General features: G+C 40.4%; 1 long non-coding RNA gene across 1 annotated transcript in view; it reads right to left on the minus strand.

The window, feature by feature from the left end:
- Nucleotides 1-16654, minus strand: part of LOC131576341 (uncharacterized) — a 155614-nt gene that overhangs the window by 37580 nt on the left and 101380 nt on the right. Inside the window, exon 6 of the long non-coding RNA XR_009276959.1 lies at nt 730-928. This is a non-coding gene — a long non-coding RNA (uncharacterized LOC131576341). The remainder of the gene's footprint in view (nt 1-729; nt 929-16654) is intronic.

Raw genomic sequence — 16654 nt, forward strand, 5'->3', positions numbered from 1 at the left:
AGGCTTTTGAGATTACACCTGTGCTTTCCACTGCTGCTTTGATTTATTCCAGCTAAAAGGAAAAACAGAAACTGGAAGTTTTTATTTCATCTGCTGGACTCCAAATGGGTGATTCAGACCTTGCCATTCATTCCTTGTGCATTTCTCACATCTGAGCAATATATCTATAAAATGGAGATGGTTTCCTTTCTTCTGTTCTTTCACCTTTTTGCTAAACTAGTTGGGCAATGAGGCCTGCAGGAATCTTCAGCTGAGGTCTCCAGGATCCTAATGCTACAATATATTGCTGATTTTTCAAAATCAGGTTTAGGGAGTTGAATGCTCAAAATGTTGTGTGTAACATCTGTGGGGGCCTGTTGCAGAAATACCAACCTAAAGGTCCCGGCAGTGCAAAAGTGCCACAGAGGAATCAGTCTCATGCTTCTCCAGCAGACCACCTCTACCAGGAGAAAAAAGAGCTTGTGCAGACAGGCTAGACAGAAAGAATCTGATTCCTAATGGCCAAAGAGACAAACAGGCTCTGAATGACTTGCTGCTCACTGCTGGCTAAATCATGGCCCCTTGTTGGGAGGAGCAGAAGCTCTCAGGACTAAAACAGTAAAAGGCTTTATCATAATCCAGTCTTCTCTTGTATGTTTTATAGATAGTCCATGACAGGACTTAGTTTTCACATTACAAATGGGATGGAAAAAAAATCAATGAAGAAGCTAAAAAGGCAAAAGATAATACCTTAGAAATCATTGGGAGTGCCTCAGTGAAAGCCACAGGGGCGGAAGGAAACACTGAATGTTCATGTCTTCCTGTGCTTCAAAGCCATTTTCTTTCCACTTGGCTTTAAAGAATGTCATTTTGGCTGGCTTCATGGCTCTTATATCAGGAGAAACAGTGTGCCTTTCACAATGATTCTGTGCTGAGACACACCTCAAAGCTAGAGGGGAGCAAAGAGAGAGGAAATAAAGCTTTAACTCAGAAAAAAAATCAAAACAGGAATTTTTTATAATGCTTTTTTTTTTTTTTTTTTTTTTTTTTTAATTGATGGCAGGGTATTGGGGGGCTGGAATGGTTGGAATAACTGATTTTTGGAGGAAAAAACAAATGAGCAGATGAGCTTAGCAGTGCTAGCCATGGGAACACATATACCTGAGAGAAAAAATATTCAACTTCATTGTTGCTTACTCCTCCAATATAATCTCTTCCTATGGAATAATAAGAAGTCACAGACAGTAATTTTCAGGTAATGATTAACAAATAGGAACAATTTCGATATTGTTGCAACATTTGACAACTCCCAGTACCAGAGAATCTGTGTAAGTTGTGCTAGAGTGTTCACTTAGAAGTGACAACTTTAAATATCTATAAATAATAGTTTAATTAAAATCAATGTCTTGAGTGCAGGATCATAAGAATCTGGAGATATACACTCAAAATCTTCCTGGAATCCACACAGACACATCCATGGCTTTATCAGAGAAACTATACATTTCCATGGCTTTATCAGAGAAACTATACATTTCCCTTGTCCTGTGTAATTTTTTTCCATATAAGATAAATTTGCCAGAGGTTTTCTATATGTAATTCAAACCTCTGTCCCTTCAGCTTACAATTTGCAAGTTCTTGAAGTCCTTGTTACTCACACATTGCTGAGAGATTTCCACTTGTCTACCTACAATAAATGGGATTTTCAAACAAATAATAAAATTTTAAAAAATGTAAAATTGCCAACCTAAGACAAACTAGTTGGTAATTAAATGCAAAATATTTCAGAATTAAAAAAAAAAAAAAAGAAGGTAACAGATAAGTTTAAAGGGTTTGGTGCTGGAAATGCTCAGAAAACTGTGGTGTGGGTCTGTCAAATGCTCATTCTCAGGTTGCTTGTGCCCATTCTGGTCAGAGCATTTGCAGCTGAAGTTGCTGCATTCAAGTTTCATTGCTGCAACCAAAGAAAACCTACTTTGCTGCAAACTATCAAGTGTGGGAAGATGGATGCACTTCCTTATGGTCTGGGACTCTGCTCCAGTTCAAATGAGAAACACTTGAACTGCTTAGATTGACAGAGAGGAAAAGGCAAAAATTGGACATTGCCACTTTTTTAATGTGCTTTTTTGTGTGTAATATCATTTTTCAGGAGTTCATTGAGGTCAGGATGCTCTGCATCCAACCTTGCAAAAGAGACAGAGTAAGGGGAGATCAGGCCACACATCCCATCTCTCCCTGCCTGGATATGAGATTACAGGGGTAGCTCTAAGCCTCAAACCAACATTTCATCTCCCTTGGTGGCATTTTAAGACTGTAGGAAGAATTTAGGCAGTTGACACCTAATTCTGTATCACCACAGAGGTCTGGATGGGGACTTGTCATTCATCTCTCTTCAGAAAGATCCTCCTGGGCACACGTAAGAGTTCCAAGTGGGAGTTTGGGAACTCAGGTTAAACAGACAGACAGATCCCTACAGGACTAGACAGTCCCACTGCAGTTTATAACTTGACAAGTTTCATGTAGCCAGTTTGGGCTGGGTTTACACTGACTCAGTGGTCACAAAGGTCTGGGGGAGTTGGAAGATATTGTACTCCTCAGTGCACAGAGAGTGTTTGGGATGCATGCACAGACTTCCAGACACTCATGAATGTCATTGCATGAACAAAATACTGGCTAACTCACACCAGTTTACACTTTCATTTGCATATGACTTTGTGCTGAGATTCTGGGATTGTTCAAACTTCACTCAAAGTGAAATCTGGGGGTGAAACAGCCTGGTTCATAACTAACTGATGAGAAAGTTCATGCAACATCCTAGGAAGGAGAACTGACAGGTTTCACACATTCCTGTCTCCAGCACAAAAAAAAGAAATGCAATGAAAAGCTTATAAAAGGGAAATTATCAGATTACAGTACAAAAAAGTGTTCTTCAAACCCTAGTTCATGAACCTTTTGATGAACATGCTCAAAGGTATGTCTGAAGTGCAAGCACAAATAGGTACATTTTTCATTACTTCTGTCATCATCCTGCCAAATTTCCTGACAGCTTGGAAGAGCCCTCCACTTTTGTCTGGCCCAAGGATTCTCACCCTGAGGATTACAAGCAGTTGGCAGATGACTCCCATCACCCTGCCCTGCTCTCAGGATTCATCTCCACGGATAAATCCTGTAGTAACAGGTGGGATCCGTTTCAGTTAGGTCATTCACCAGAGAAATCACATGCTTAGACCCTGGAGGTCTGTCTTAGAAATAGAAGGCTCAGTGCAGCCAGCAGCAGGATACAGGCAGGTAGTACCAAACTAGCTGCAGCCAGTAGTGGGCTGAATGCATCCTTACCTCTTCCTTTCCACCCTGGTTCCCTGTAGGAACATGACCCTTCTCCAACTCTCCATCTCATAGAGAATAACCTGAGAGATCTACCGTGCCCAGGCTCTTCCTTGAAGGGTCTCTGCAGCAGAAGCATGTTACCATGAGCTGGAATGTGCTCCCCAGACTTGTCCATTTCAGTGGTCTGAGTGTGCAGGTCCAGCAGAGAAGCAAGGGGGTAGTCTAAAACCATTCACTTGTCCCCATGTAAATATGCTGCTCTTGGGAGTCAAAGTCTTTAGCCAGCTAAACATAATTTTCAAGACCACCAGGGTGCCTTTAAGGTTGTCTGCATCTCATAAGTATTTTAACGTTTTTATGAATCTCTGTTCCCTGTTTCTGATAGGAAATAATAACATTCCTCTCATTTACTGGGATGCTGGGGGAATAAATATTTATGGGAAAAAAAATTTAATGGTGAGATTCCATAGGATGTAGCATCCTTTTAAGTACCATAAATAGACTGCTAATATATTGCGCAAAACAAAGGAGGTTTTAGCTTTTACTGCCTCCAGCCTAGCACAAGGAAACAAAGTGTTTAGCTCTCAGTGCTCTACAGCATCTTGTGAGATCAGGCAATTTTTAATTTTGTGTGTTGCATGAGGTTTCTACAAATACCACAGAGCCAAATCTTGTCATGATCTTTCATTCTGTCCTACTTCCAGTCTCAGGCAAAAGCAGGAAGTTTAGAGGAGCGGAAAAGCATACAAATCAAAAGCAACTGAGCATTTGTGTGTCTATTCAAAGACTTTTTTAGGCACTAGCATGGAGGATATGGTTGGGACAAGGATTTGATTTCACCCTTGCTGGCTCCCACGCCCCTAATTAGAACTGAGCTCTTTGTAGGTAAATAACATTTAAGTGGAACTATTTCTGACCACTGGGGTCCTGCACTCTGCTGTGCAGTGCCCTTTCATTAGGAATTAGCCGACACGATGCTGAATAAACACATTGTATGTTTTGCAAGAGCTCTGATGTGGTCTCTGTTAATTACTCTCTTTAACCTATTACAATCATGTGCTGCTTAGCCACACACACACCACAGGACTGCTTGGGAAGAGGAAGATTATGGGGTATGCACAGAGAAATTCTTAAAGGGACAAGCAGCATAAAGACATGCCACAATGTCTGTTTGAACTGGTGTCAGATACAATAATGAGTGGGTAGGAATAAAAATAAATACATAGCACTTCATGAACACTTCACATTCTCTAGGTGCTATTGCATCAAGCAATATGACCAGGACTTTCTCTCTCACCAACACCCTCTTGGCTCAGCTGAAGAGACCAGCCTGGCTTGCTTGTTTGAGGGTTTTTTTACAATGCCCTTGGCAGTGGTTTGTACTTGGAACCTCATCCTCTCCCCCTCACCCTCAAATTACACTTCTATTCATGCCTGCCTATTCAAAGGGTGCTTAGATGCATGCTTAATACTTTGTTGCTAAGCTTTCTTCACAGGTGCCTAAGGGCTTTTATCCTTGGAACAATAAACCTGAAGTCCACCATTCCCCCCTTCCTCAGGTCCCTGTGCTGGAACTCCTAGCAGATTTGCAGGGAGGCAGACAGAAGTCACCACTGCAGGGGATCCTCACTGATCCAAGGATAATTGTGTGTCAGTAATCGGTGCTTTATTATCATTAGCATCCACTTTAATACAGTACTCGCTTAGCCCCAAGTTAGGCTTATGACTGGAATTTGCTCTGTCTTATCAGCTTCACTGGAGCATGTGAATGATCTCAACCTCTGACTATTTAGGCTTATACTCAGATGGGAAAAGTAGGCAGAAACCTGTGTTTTTTTGACATTAGTTATATTAGTCCAGTAAAACAACTCCTTTGTTTAGTCCTGGAGCTGTCTGTCTTCACTGGGTGTCTCCAGAAACACAATTATGCAGTAATTACAAAAACATTGATTCCCTTCATCTAAACAAAACCCAGTTTTAGATACCCTTGGTTAAAAACTCAGTAGCCTTTCTGAATCTCAATCCCCACATTGATTAAGGAAGAGGCATTACTATTAACACAATTAATTATTAATATAATATTAATATGTGCAAAGCCCTAAGGCTTCCAGATGAAAGGTGCTGGATAATTGTAAGGTGTTCTCCACACAGCCATGGGCTGTTAGCAACCAACTCAAATCAAAAAAGATTATCAAATATACACACTTAAAGAGATTGAGCTGATCAAGTAAAGAATTGCCATGGGATATTGGTCTCCCACCGCTACAGAAATTCTGAAGCATTAATCTCCAAAAAGCATCACAAAGGATCTGAGGCTTTTCTCTTCAAAGTGGGAGGTATTACCTTGTCACAATTTCTGAGGGCTGTGACGCTCTTATGCCAAATCTCTTGCTGAAATGGTAAAGTTTCATGCAATGAATGTCTGCAATACAGAGTTGCTCTTGTAGAACTCCTTCCCATCAGCCAGCCAGAAACTCTGTGGAAATGCTGACACTTTCAAATTCTTTTATTTTCTTTAATATTTCAGTCTTTATACAGTCCTTTGTCTGCTGGGGCTAAGTTGTTATGAATCAAGGCTATAAAGAGATGCACATAGGATCCCCTTCGTTGGAAGTAAGTCCAAATGGCCTTTGATTCCTGTTTTCAAGAGGTAGCCCAGATTCAGCCCTATCTAGACTGTAGGTCCTCTATAAACAGTGGAGACAGACAGGCATTTCCTAAGGGCAAGATAGCTCACCTATGATGACTTGCCTTCTGTAGGCCTGAACTGTCTTCTCATGTATGCTGGGATCGCCAAGCCCCAGATCAAGTCAGTCTAGGTGCTTAAAGGAAGCATTTCAGTTATGGGATCATGATGGGGTGGGATAAATTTAGCACCCACTCCCCAACCTGCCATGTGTACAGCCAGACTGCAGCAAAGAAAACTTGCAGGAGGTTCCAATAGCATTTCCTTGTTAGCAAGAGCAATGTCATGACACTGTCTCGCAGCTGACACAAGCCTGTTGTGACCTAATGACACAACTGGTATTTGGTATAAGCCTGTTCTCCAGACTTTCCACCACTTTCCTTCTGCAACGGATTAATGGACCCTTGGCTAAGCATCTCCCTTCCCTGGCACAGGCCCCTCCCCAGCCTGCAGCTCTTCTGGGACAGCTGTTCCTGCTGGACTCTCCACAGACTCAGATCCTGCAGGGAATCTCCCCTGGGCTGTAGGGGTGGGTCTCTGCTCCAGTCTGCAGCCACTCCTGCCCTTCTCCAGCCCTCCTCAGGGTCACTGTGTTGCTGCTCCTTCCTCCTCACCTCAGTCCCTCTCTCCCACGGCCACCTTTGGCCCTTTCTGGAACCTGTTTGCCCCCAGTGCTCCCAGCCTGGCCAAGGGGCTCAGCTTTGACCTGGTGAAGGGCTGCTGGAGCTGGCTGGACCCAGCTGTGTCTGGCTTAGGGCATCCCCAGCCTCTCCCTCAGTGTGGACCCAATACACTCACTCTGCATTGCTGCAGTCCACACACGTGGACTTTCCTGGTCATCCTCATCCAGAGCTCTGGAGTAGCCTTAGAAATTGATAACCTGTTAACAGTGGTTCTTTAGCTTGGGACCAGCTATTCCTCAACATCTCCAGAAAGTTTTGCCATAGCTCTCAGCAAAACTTTCCACGTTCTTTAATTGAGGAGTGTCATATTTCTACCTCATCCCAGGTCACTCTAAGCACAGGTCCTGGTGCAGTCAGACTTGGCTAGGTAATGTGATTCAGGGGATGGAATACCCTTCAGGGATCACTCCAACACAATTTAGCTCCTCTTGTTCCTCCCAGGGGAGACTGAGAGGAGACTTTATTGTGGTCCACATCTTCCTCATAAGGGGAAGCTGAGGGGCAGGCACTGATGTTTTCTATGGTGACCAATGACAGGATCCAAGGGAGTGGCCTGAAGTTGCATCAGAAGAAGTTTAGGTTGGATATTTGGAAAAGGTTCTTCACCAACAGGGTCATTAGGAGCTGGAACAGGCTCCCCAGGGAAGTGGTCACTGCACCAAGCCTGACAGAACTCAAGAAACATTTGGACAATGTTCTCAGGCACACGATGTGCTTCTTGGGACTGCCTTATGCAGTACATTGATTTGAACTCGATGATCATTGTGGGTCCCTTCCAGCTCAGGATATTCTATAGCTCACCCTAAAATTCAGGATGTTCCCATAAACAGCCACCTCATCTAAGCTGCTGCACATACCTTTGCATTCAAATTTAAGCCATTTCACCTTGGTTTCTGTACACTCTTTGCTCTTGTTACAGATAAGAGGAACAGCTCTCAGACCCCTGGAAAGGAGTATGGTTTTGGAAAGGGATCAGAATGGTCTGGTTGGGAATTGTATTCTGTAGCAAATGACTTGCACTACCCTTATAAGTAGGGTTGGAAGGCTGCATGCATGCATTTCTGCTTTTCAGACTGGTGGAGCTAATTGATTGCCCACAGCTCTAGCCTAGAAAGCCAGACAGCTGGAACCATCAAGGACTCTTCTACCTAAATGAATTAAGTAAATTAATGAAGCAATCACACACAAAGGAGTGGGTGTGCAACAATTGCCTATCATTTGAAACGCAAGGAGCAAGTAATTGATTGTGCAGTTATTGTCCCACACAACGTACGTACACATTCCTTGCTCCTGTTTTCAGTGTGGAAAAAAATAACTGCAAGACACAGACAACAATTTGTCTTCCCCTGTGTGGTAACAACATCAACAGCCATTATCCTAAACTCTTCCTTCAAAATATGCTGGGCACTTTAAAAAAAATAAAAGGTATCCCTTGCCTAAAGGACTGACAGTCTGTGCTGGATTCTGTTCCAGTCGAATAACACATAGCTTCTAATACTGCTGGATGGACAGTGGCTCGAGAGCAGCCCTGAGGGGAAGGAATTGGGGGTGCTGATTGACAAGAAGTTCAAGGTAATCTGGCAATGTGCATTTGCAGCCCAGAAAGCTGACAATAACCTGAGCTGAATCAAAAGAAGTATGGCCAGCAGGTCAAGGGAGATCTCATGGGAACTCACCTGAGATACTGCATCCACCTCTGGAGCCCCCAGTATAAGACAGATGTTGGACCTGTTGTAGTGAGTCAAGAGAAGGGTCACAAAGATGGTCAGAGGGCTGGAGCATCTCTACTACATAGACCGGAGAGTGCTGAGAGTGTTGGGGCTTTTCAGCCTGGAAAAGAGAATGCACTACAGAGCAGCCTGCAAGTACCTGAAGGGGTCTTACAAGAGATCTGGAGAGGGATTTGTTATAGAACAGAATGTAGTGACAGAAAAAGAGGTAATGGCTTTAAATTTAGAGAAGGTAGGGTTGGATACAAGGAGGAAATTCTTCATTATTTGGGTTATGAGACATTGGCACAGATTCTCCAGAGAAGTTGTGGATGCCCCATCTCCAAAAGTCCAGGTTGTATGGGGCTTTGAGTAACCCAATGTAGTGAAAAGTCTCCCTGCCCATGGCTGGGGTTTGGAATAAGATGCTTTGAGGCTCCTTTCAATCCAAACTATTCTATAATTCATCACTGGGATTTTATATAGCAAAGTCAGATAAAAAAGAGAGAACAGAAGTGAAAACAAGAGAAGCAGAAGGAGTACTTGGTTATTCTCTGCATGCTACCTGGTTATTTTTATAGGCTATGTCTTAAATATATTGATGCTGGCAGGTGAGGAAGCACAGCAAAGCAAAAAGAAGGTGACAATTATGGTTGTGGCAATTTGGCCATTGGGATTTGATGACTGGCATTATTGACAGAGGAGATTGCAAGGGTCCCTGTGGAAAGAGACAATGGAATTCACTGAATAAATAAGACATGCTGAGAAAAAGTTATGAGGCCATATATCTTGGTTTACACACAAGAGCATCCAACTCAGCTCTCCTTAGAAGATTTCCACCAGCTTTATCGAAGCTAGATGGAGACAAGGATATTTGTGCAGAGGTCAAGTTCTTTCTCATATATCATTTTTGTTTAAAAGTGGTTTCTTTCTGGAAAACAGTACCTTAGGTTTCCAGTAAACATAATTCTTTTAATACGCAGAAACAATACTTTAATATCTAGTTTGAGAGAAAAACAGAGATAAGTAGGCACTGAAATTATGCCAATTTGCACATAAAGCAATTATTTTTTAAAGACAGCAAACCCTTATTCAGATGCCATAAAATTGCATCCTCTTTCTCTTGCATTACTTCAGAAGAAAATAATTAAGAAAGATTGTGCAAACATCCAAACAGCTTTGACAGATCATCTTTCTGTCACTGAAATATTTAGATTTTGGCTTCTCCTATACAAATGCCTTTTTGCCAAGTTGATCATCAACCCTCAAAACTTAAAACATGAACAGAAATGTTGGACAAAGGATAAGAAGACTATTGTTATTCCCTAAGTATTGGACCCCAAGACCCAGACAATGATACTTAGTCATGACCAAAAGATCAATTTATTATAAAGGTTGGGATTGAATCCTGCTCAGGGGAAGTCCATTTCAGTCACACTCTTTTCTTTTTTCTACCCACCTGCATCATGAGTAACTCCATGTATTGACACACAGATGTTGAAAATAGCAAGGGGAAATGACCTGGCTATTATGGCAGAGAATTTAGGCGCAAGTTGGTGTATAGATGGAAAAGAACAGGACAGTAATTTTGTGTAGGACAGAATGAATTTCTGCTCTGCGGGCCTTGTCTAGACAGGTGAGATGGGAGGAATTTGATGGAAGCAATTTGATTTTAGATAGGAAACATCCAAGTCCTTATGTGAAGATTGAGAACTTCAGCTCAAAGATTTCAGGAGCCCGGGGCTTAGGTTTGGTTATGGATTTCCTTCATTTGCATTTTCTTAAACTCTTTGATACTGCGCCAAAGTTAAACAAGAACTCAAACATCCTTTGCCTTTCTAAGATTCCATATGTATATATGTATGTTTTTCTTATGTTCTTATGTATGTCCACATATAGCTGTGGGATTGTAACCCCAAAGATGTTATGCCTGTGGGATGGGGAGGTCTCTGCCACAGCTGATGATCCAACATGATTTGTCATCCAGCACTGGGAGACAGTCTGGGATGAGACTGGAGCTGTGTTAGTTTTCCATAGTGCGAGAAGAAACTGCCCTGATCTCAAGTAAACAGAAAGGAAAATGACCTATTTCTTAAGACAAGGAGAGAAACTGAGTTTTCAAGCCAAATTTTGGAGTAAAAATGTGCCCACTTTGCCAGAAATCAGAAGTAAATCATTGCAATGTCCTGTCTCCCAGAAATACACACATGCTGATAAGTCAGGGTGTCCTCTGGCCAGTTCAGCCTGCACAGTTGGAACCTTTGTTTTTAGTTTTGGTCAAAAGTGGAGTAAATATTTGCAAGAGAATATTTTCCTAAGAGGGACACTCTCAAAAGTACATTTTCTGGAAAAGAGCTCTGCCATCATCCTCTTTTATTGTACAGTCCTGCAAGCCCAGGGCAGGCAGGGACAGAGAAATAAATCAAGTGCTCTGAACCTGCATGTTCAGCCTTTACAGTAAACCGTGTAAGAGTGGTTCAAACAGAAGAGTGCTGATAAGGTGACCTGACTTCATAGAATTTTGAAGAGCAGTTCTTTGAACTCTGAAAGTCTCATTTGTAAAAGATAAGACTTATGGTCCAAAAAAAGGCAGGAAAGAGTTGACAAACTGTTGTCACCTGGGGAAGCCTTCCTGATAATTTTCCTTCCCTGTTCCAAGAACAGAGCATTTTAGAAACACAAGTGGACAATGACCTTTTGGCTGAGTCTATTTGACTTTGATTCCAATCAAACTGACATTTTAGGCTTTACTTAAGTAGCTTTGATGTGCTTTAAAGATGAGGTAGCAAAAGAACCTGTACTGTTGTCTTTGTTCAGATGCTATTAAAAAGGGGAAAAACATCTAAGCACTTTTTTCACCAGCTATGTAATTTGCTGGATGAAGTATTTCTACTGCTTTGTCAGTATTTATATTTTATTTGCGGCCCCTGTATCAGGACCCTCTGTGATAAGTAGTGTTCATTAATGAAAGACAGTCCAGCCTGGATTCAGTGAACCTAAATTAAGACATTTACCTGAGAAATCAAATTTAGGACTAAAATCACTTGATGCTTTTCCTATAAACAATGGCACACTATGTAAGATGCTTCAGACATTTGTCAGCCACTTTGCCCTCTGGAGGTGATTCTCCACCTTGGCCATACATAAATAGTGCAGACACCTGGATTGCTGAAAGATAGGTAGGATAAATCTGAGCTTTCCTTCTTATACAAGGGAGTAGAATAAAATAACAACAGAGAAAAAGAGTAGAAGACAGAAATGTTTTAACCCACTGTCTACACACAGAGTGTGAGCAACACAGCTTAGGTGATCTGCCCAAGGCCAGACAGCAGGAGACAAGCCCAGGTGTTGATCATGATACTTTGAAAGCAGCATTTTACCTATTAAAAAAAAGCTTACACCTCTGGCAGTGGCCTTAAGATTTTCCCTAATAAAAACAAAGACACTAGAACTGGAAAATGCTCAAACAAAAAAAAAAGTATTCATTCAATTTATTTATTTCCACTTTCAGAAAAACATTGAAAATTACTAAATCTTAATACTTTTCACTTTTTCCATGAAAGTTCTCAGGAATATATTCTTATGTCCATAGGATATCAGGTTTATTATAAAATAAAAGCTAATGCTGAAGTTTATTTCTTGTCTATTGAATGTAATAGTTTTGGCCATACAAACAAAGCACTAAGACTCCAAAAACCAATCATGTCTCTAAAATGGAGCTGGAATTGTGTGGAATATACCTGCCCTAAGACATGACAAAACCCAAAAATCTTCAAAATTTCCATAATTATTGATTTCCCTTAAAAATCAGTTAGCATTCATTTACTGAAACTTCGAAGTGAAAAACTGTGTTACAAAGAACAGAAAGAAATGTTCCATTCAGACATTGAAAATTTGAGGTGTCAACATTTTGTATCAACGTTTTTTGTTTGATTGTTGTAGATTCCTTAGAATAATATCACAAGTTTTACTTCTGCTTTTTTTCCCCTTTTCTGGGGTATAAATATGCAGAAATAAAATAATGGTTAGAGAAGATCAGAGCAAAGGTCTGTCTGATTCAGTACACAGTCACATGACAAGGTCTATTTTTCATTTAAAAATGCCAAGTAGATTGAATAAGAGAACTGAAGAGCCAGAAACACAGTTGGCACAAGCAGCCTGTGCACAGAAAATGGATTGAAATATTCATGCATAATATATGCAACAAACAGCTCCAAAGTTGCGAACAACTGCACAACAAATAGAGATAGAATGAAACGAATGTAATTATTTATTTGCTATAAAGACTTTGGCTGGTTCTTATGGATAAAAATTCTGCTGCAATGAAGAGAAAGAAAATTTCTGAACTATGACAAACAGAATCCAATTCAGCATTTTACAGTAAGAGTTTCAAATTGGATCATAATAAGAAAGAGAAGTTCACAGATTAGCAAAAAAAGAAGAACATTTATGGCATGAGCAGTGGAGTATGAAAAGGATTTTACCAGGGTACCCTATCTATTTTTGATGTCCATAAAAAAACATATTTAAAAAAAGCTTATGGAGAATAAAGAGAAGAGCCAGCAAAATCATGTGAAAATTACATAAAATGTACTGCTGTGAGGCACTGAAAGAGCTGCACTTGCTTAGCTGCTTCCTCAAACAGAAGACAAGCAGTGAAAGGCCTGGGAAAAAAATCTTAACCAACAGGTGAAAAGAAGAGAAAAGGCAGGTCATTTATTTAATGATTTTTGATATTCAATGTGTGTGTTAGTGAAACACAATTTAATTAACTGTGCAGAGTTGTGTGAGAAGCCATGACAGATTTGCAGATATTTGTGAGGAAGTGTTTGTTTGCTTAACAAAAATAAAGTCTAAATAACCTTCTCCTTGATGGTCAAGAAATTTGGGGTCCCAGCAGTCAGGGAGCCTGGCAGAAAGAAAATTTTATGTGGACAAGCCCATTGTTTCCACCTGGGAGAAGGCTTGCTATAGACTTTAGGTCCAGAGTTCACTGTCCTGCTGTACTGGAGTTTCTTCTTCTAAACAGGCTTTAGCCATAGGTGAGTTTGCAGTAAACAGGCAGCTGATCACAGGGAACTTTGTTCTATGTTGACATAAAAAATACTCTTTGTGCCAGTGACCTAGAGAGCAAAGAACCCTCAAAGTGGCAAAACTGCCAGATCACTCCACCACAGTCCATTAGAAAAGGCCATGTGCACACAGAGTGTTCACCATCTCCAGTGGTCTGTTTGTCCTTGGAAAGCCAAACAAAAGTCTTGCCCAAATAAACACAGCCCTTGAAAAACAAAAACAGCCAAGTCAGGCTACCCAGTACTCTGTTAAACTACTCTGGAAAAGCATTCAGTTCCCTAGAAGCTGTGATGCTTCTTACCCATCCCACCTTCCCACCACTGCACCTCTCTGATAGGACTTGCCTTTGCCTTTCCCATGTCACATAAGATGGCCTCAGGAAAAGGCTGACAAGGATCTTAACGTGGTTATTCCACACACAGCTGGAAAGAAAAGCAATTAAAGTCATTTGTTCTTTGGAAGAAGGAAAGAGAAAGGAGATAAAATAGATGACAGAAGGAATGGCTCTCTGGGTCATTAGTTTAGGTCAGTGAATTAGGGGAAGGGAAATGAGAATTCACTTTCCAGATCCCGTTCACATATTTAGTACAAAGAGGAACACAAGCAACTAAAGCCACTCTGAGGTCACATTAGATGAGGCTTAACCATGTGCTGAGAATGATCACCTGATTGTGACCATCAAGAGAGACCTGCAGGAAACACTTTGTGAGTTTTCTGGGGATCAGATAGAGAAATCTCTGGCTTATGAGGTTCTTAGGATGCCCTTCTTCAAATCTCCATTCAAACAGCTCCTTGGATTTTCACAGCAAAACCTCATATTAGGTACCTGGAAGCTGTAGACACTTCCAGGTTTGGTTGGTAACAGTTCAGCTGCCCTGAGGATCTGAATTTTAGACTTGGGTATTAAAAATGGGAAGTAGGAGGCATCTTTGATGAGTTTGTTCTTTGTAGTGCTCCAACATTATCTAATGCAATGCCTCATTAAAGTATTGCATTAAAGAGTTTCAGCCTTTAATTCTTATGATTTTATTGAATTGTCCTTCCAACCCATCACTTCATGGTTGGAGCTAACATGAGTCTGTGCTCAGACAAGACTGTTCTCTTACATTCCCTAACCCCTTTCATTATCTATTTTGCTCAACTACAATTGTTTGCAATGCTTCATCTCCAATACAAACCCACCTGCATATAGTTCTTCTTCCTCTTTGTTTTCAGTATCATTTTATTGCCCTTTCCTTACTCTTTTCTGTAAAATCTCCTCCTACATTGACCTTCTAGATGACAAAAGCAATTTAAAAAGCAACTACAGCTGAAGCTAATATGTTCAATTGTTTTGCTTTGCAGTAGGAGTACACCACCAACATTCTCTTCCTACACATGTTCATCTACACAAGTAAGAAGTTATTCCTCAGCTGTGACATATCTGAAACTATAATGAAGTCACCTTGCACAAGGCAAGTGAGCTGAACAGAAGGTTTTCCATTTTTTGTGAAACCTTGAAATTCTGATACTTGTGGCTATGCAAAATAAAGATTAAAACTTTTAAATTGTCAATATATGTTGTAGAAAAAAGTTGCATTTAAAATTTAATGCTAAAATGTCATACTCCCTTTTGGATGTGTCCAATCACCTCTGCACAATTACAACACAGCACAACTTTATCCTCTGGCTGGGTTTCTGTTTGCTTTCCAGAGCAGCAGGACTCCATGTTGCTCAGCAAAAAGTCAGACAGGCAGAACAAAAAACTCCAGTATATCATGGAATAGTTACATTTTCCTCCCTCTTTGTTTCTTTCTTCCATCTTCTCTACATGCTCAACCCAAAGGCTCTTCTCTGTTATCTCCAGATGCTATCATGTAGAGGAGAAATAGCTTTCTTATTCTTCTCTCCAGCAGACAGGGAAAAGAGCAGAACTGGTTTCTTCTGAAAAGAAATGAAACTTCTCTCACCTGAAGGGAGCCATCCATAATGTGGATGTCTACATCTGAGTGAGTTCCCTATGATCCTTTATAAACATTGGGAAAAAACTGTCAATTACAGAGTATGAGGTTCTTCTTTTTTAGACATTTATCTGAATCACCCACTAATATCTAATATCTACTAATATCTGTACTTCCCTGCTGGTTGTAAAGGTGATTAATAATGGTAGTTCAGATGGACTCCATACTGGAAATATTTACAATGAGACAACATGGAATTGCTCAGTATAATAAGGCTTTCCTTCTTGAACAAGAAAATATTAAGCTATAAATAGCAAAAAAATGAAATTCTGAATCCGTGTTAGATTCAGACTGCAAAGTTGCCTTTTACTGCTAGACCTGTAGAATTCAGTTATGCTCTTTTTGAGTTATAGATCCACAAAACTGGAGAGAAGTTTTAGATCCCCTTACTGTATGCAATAGCTATTGACCATTTTCATTGGTTTGGCCACTCTGAAGGGATTAAAGTTGACTGCAGAAACCAAATCCTATCAGGGTTTGCTGAGAATTAGTAGATTTAGAATAAAATAAAAAGTACATTACAGAGGTGAAGATGAACCTCTCAGGGTGATTTGAATAAATTAAATATCTGGAGTTCTCAGTCTCCTTAGTGATTTGCAAATGAAACCACTCTGATTATGGCTCTGAAAACACAACAGACTTGAATTTTAAATTTTGAAAATTGGTGCATTAAAATTATTCTAAAATAATTTCATTGCTCTCAAGCTTTATTTAAGACAAGTTAAAAATTAGGGGGCGCAATATTGGTTGGCACAGCCTGAAGGATTACTGTGTTTCTATCTAGGGAAAATACATATTAAAATCTAGAACAAGGTATTCATGAAACATGCATGTGAGTTGTTACTGCCATGGTATTTTTGAAAAATCTATTGGAGACCTTCCTTGCCACTTCAAAAAGAAGCAAAGTACAGGGGATAACTTAACATGATCATTCTTATAGTGAGAATATTGGCTTATCTCAGTTGCTTCCAAGATGATGAATATATTACCTATTTTAATCTTAAAGTCACCCTGAACTCCCATTTTTTCAAGATGAGACCTGCAAGTCTCTTTTGAGGAACAAACCAAAAGAGGATCAAGTTTAGTTAAGAATCCTTGGGCTCGAGGTACAAAATTTCCTCTCCAAAACCCAGATTTGTTTAGAGTGGTCATTAACACCATATCTAAAGGAAATAATTATGTACATGCACTGCAGTTCCT

Source organism: Poecile atricapillus, chromosome 2 (genome assembly GCF_030490865.1).
Source record: "Poecile atricapillus isolate bPoeAtr1 chromosome 2, bPoeAtr1.hap1, whole genome shotgun sequence".
Lineage (NCBI taxonomy): Eukaryota > Metazoa > Chordata > Aves > Passeriformes > Paridae > Poecile > Poecile atricapillus.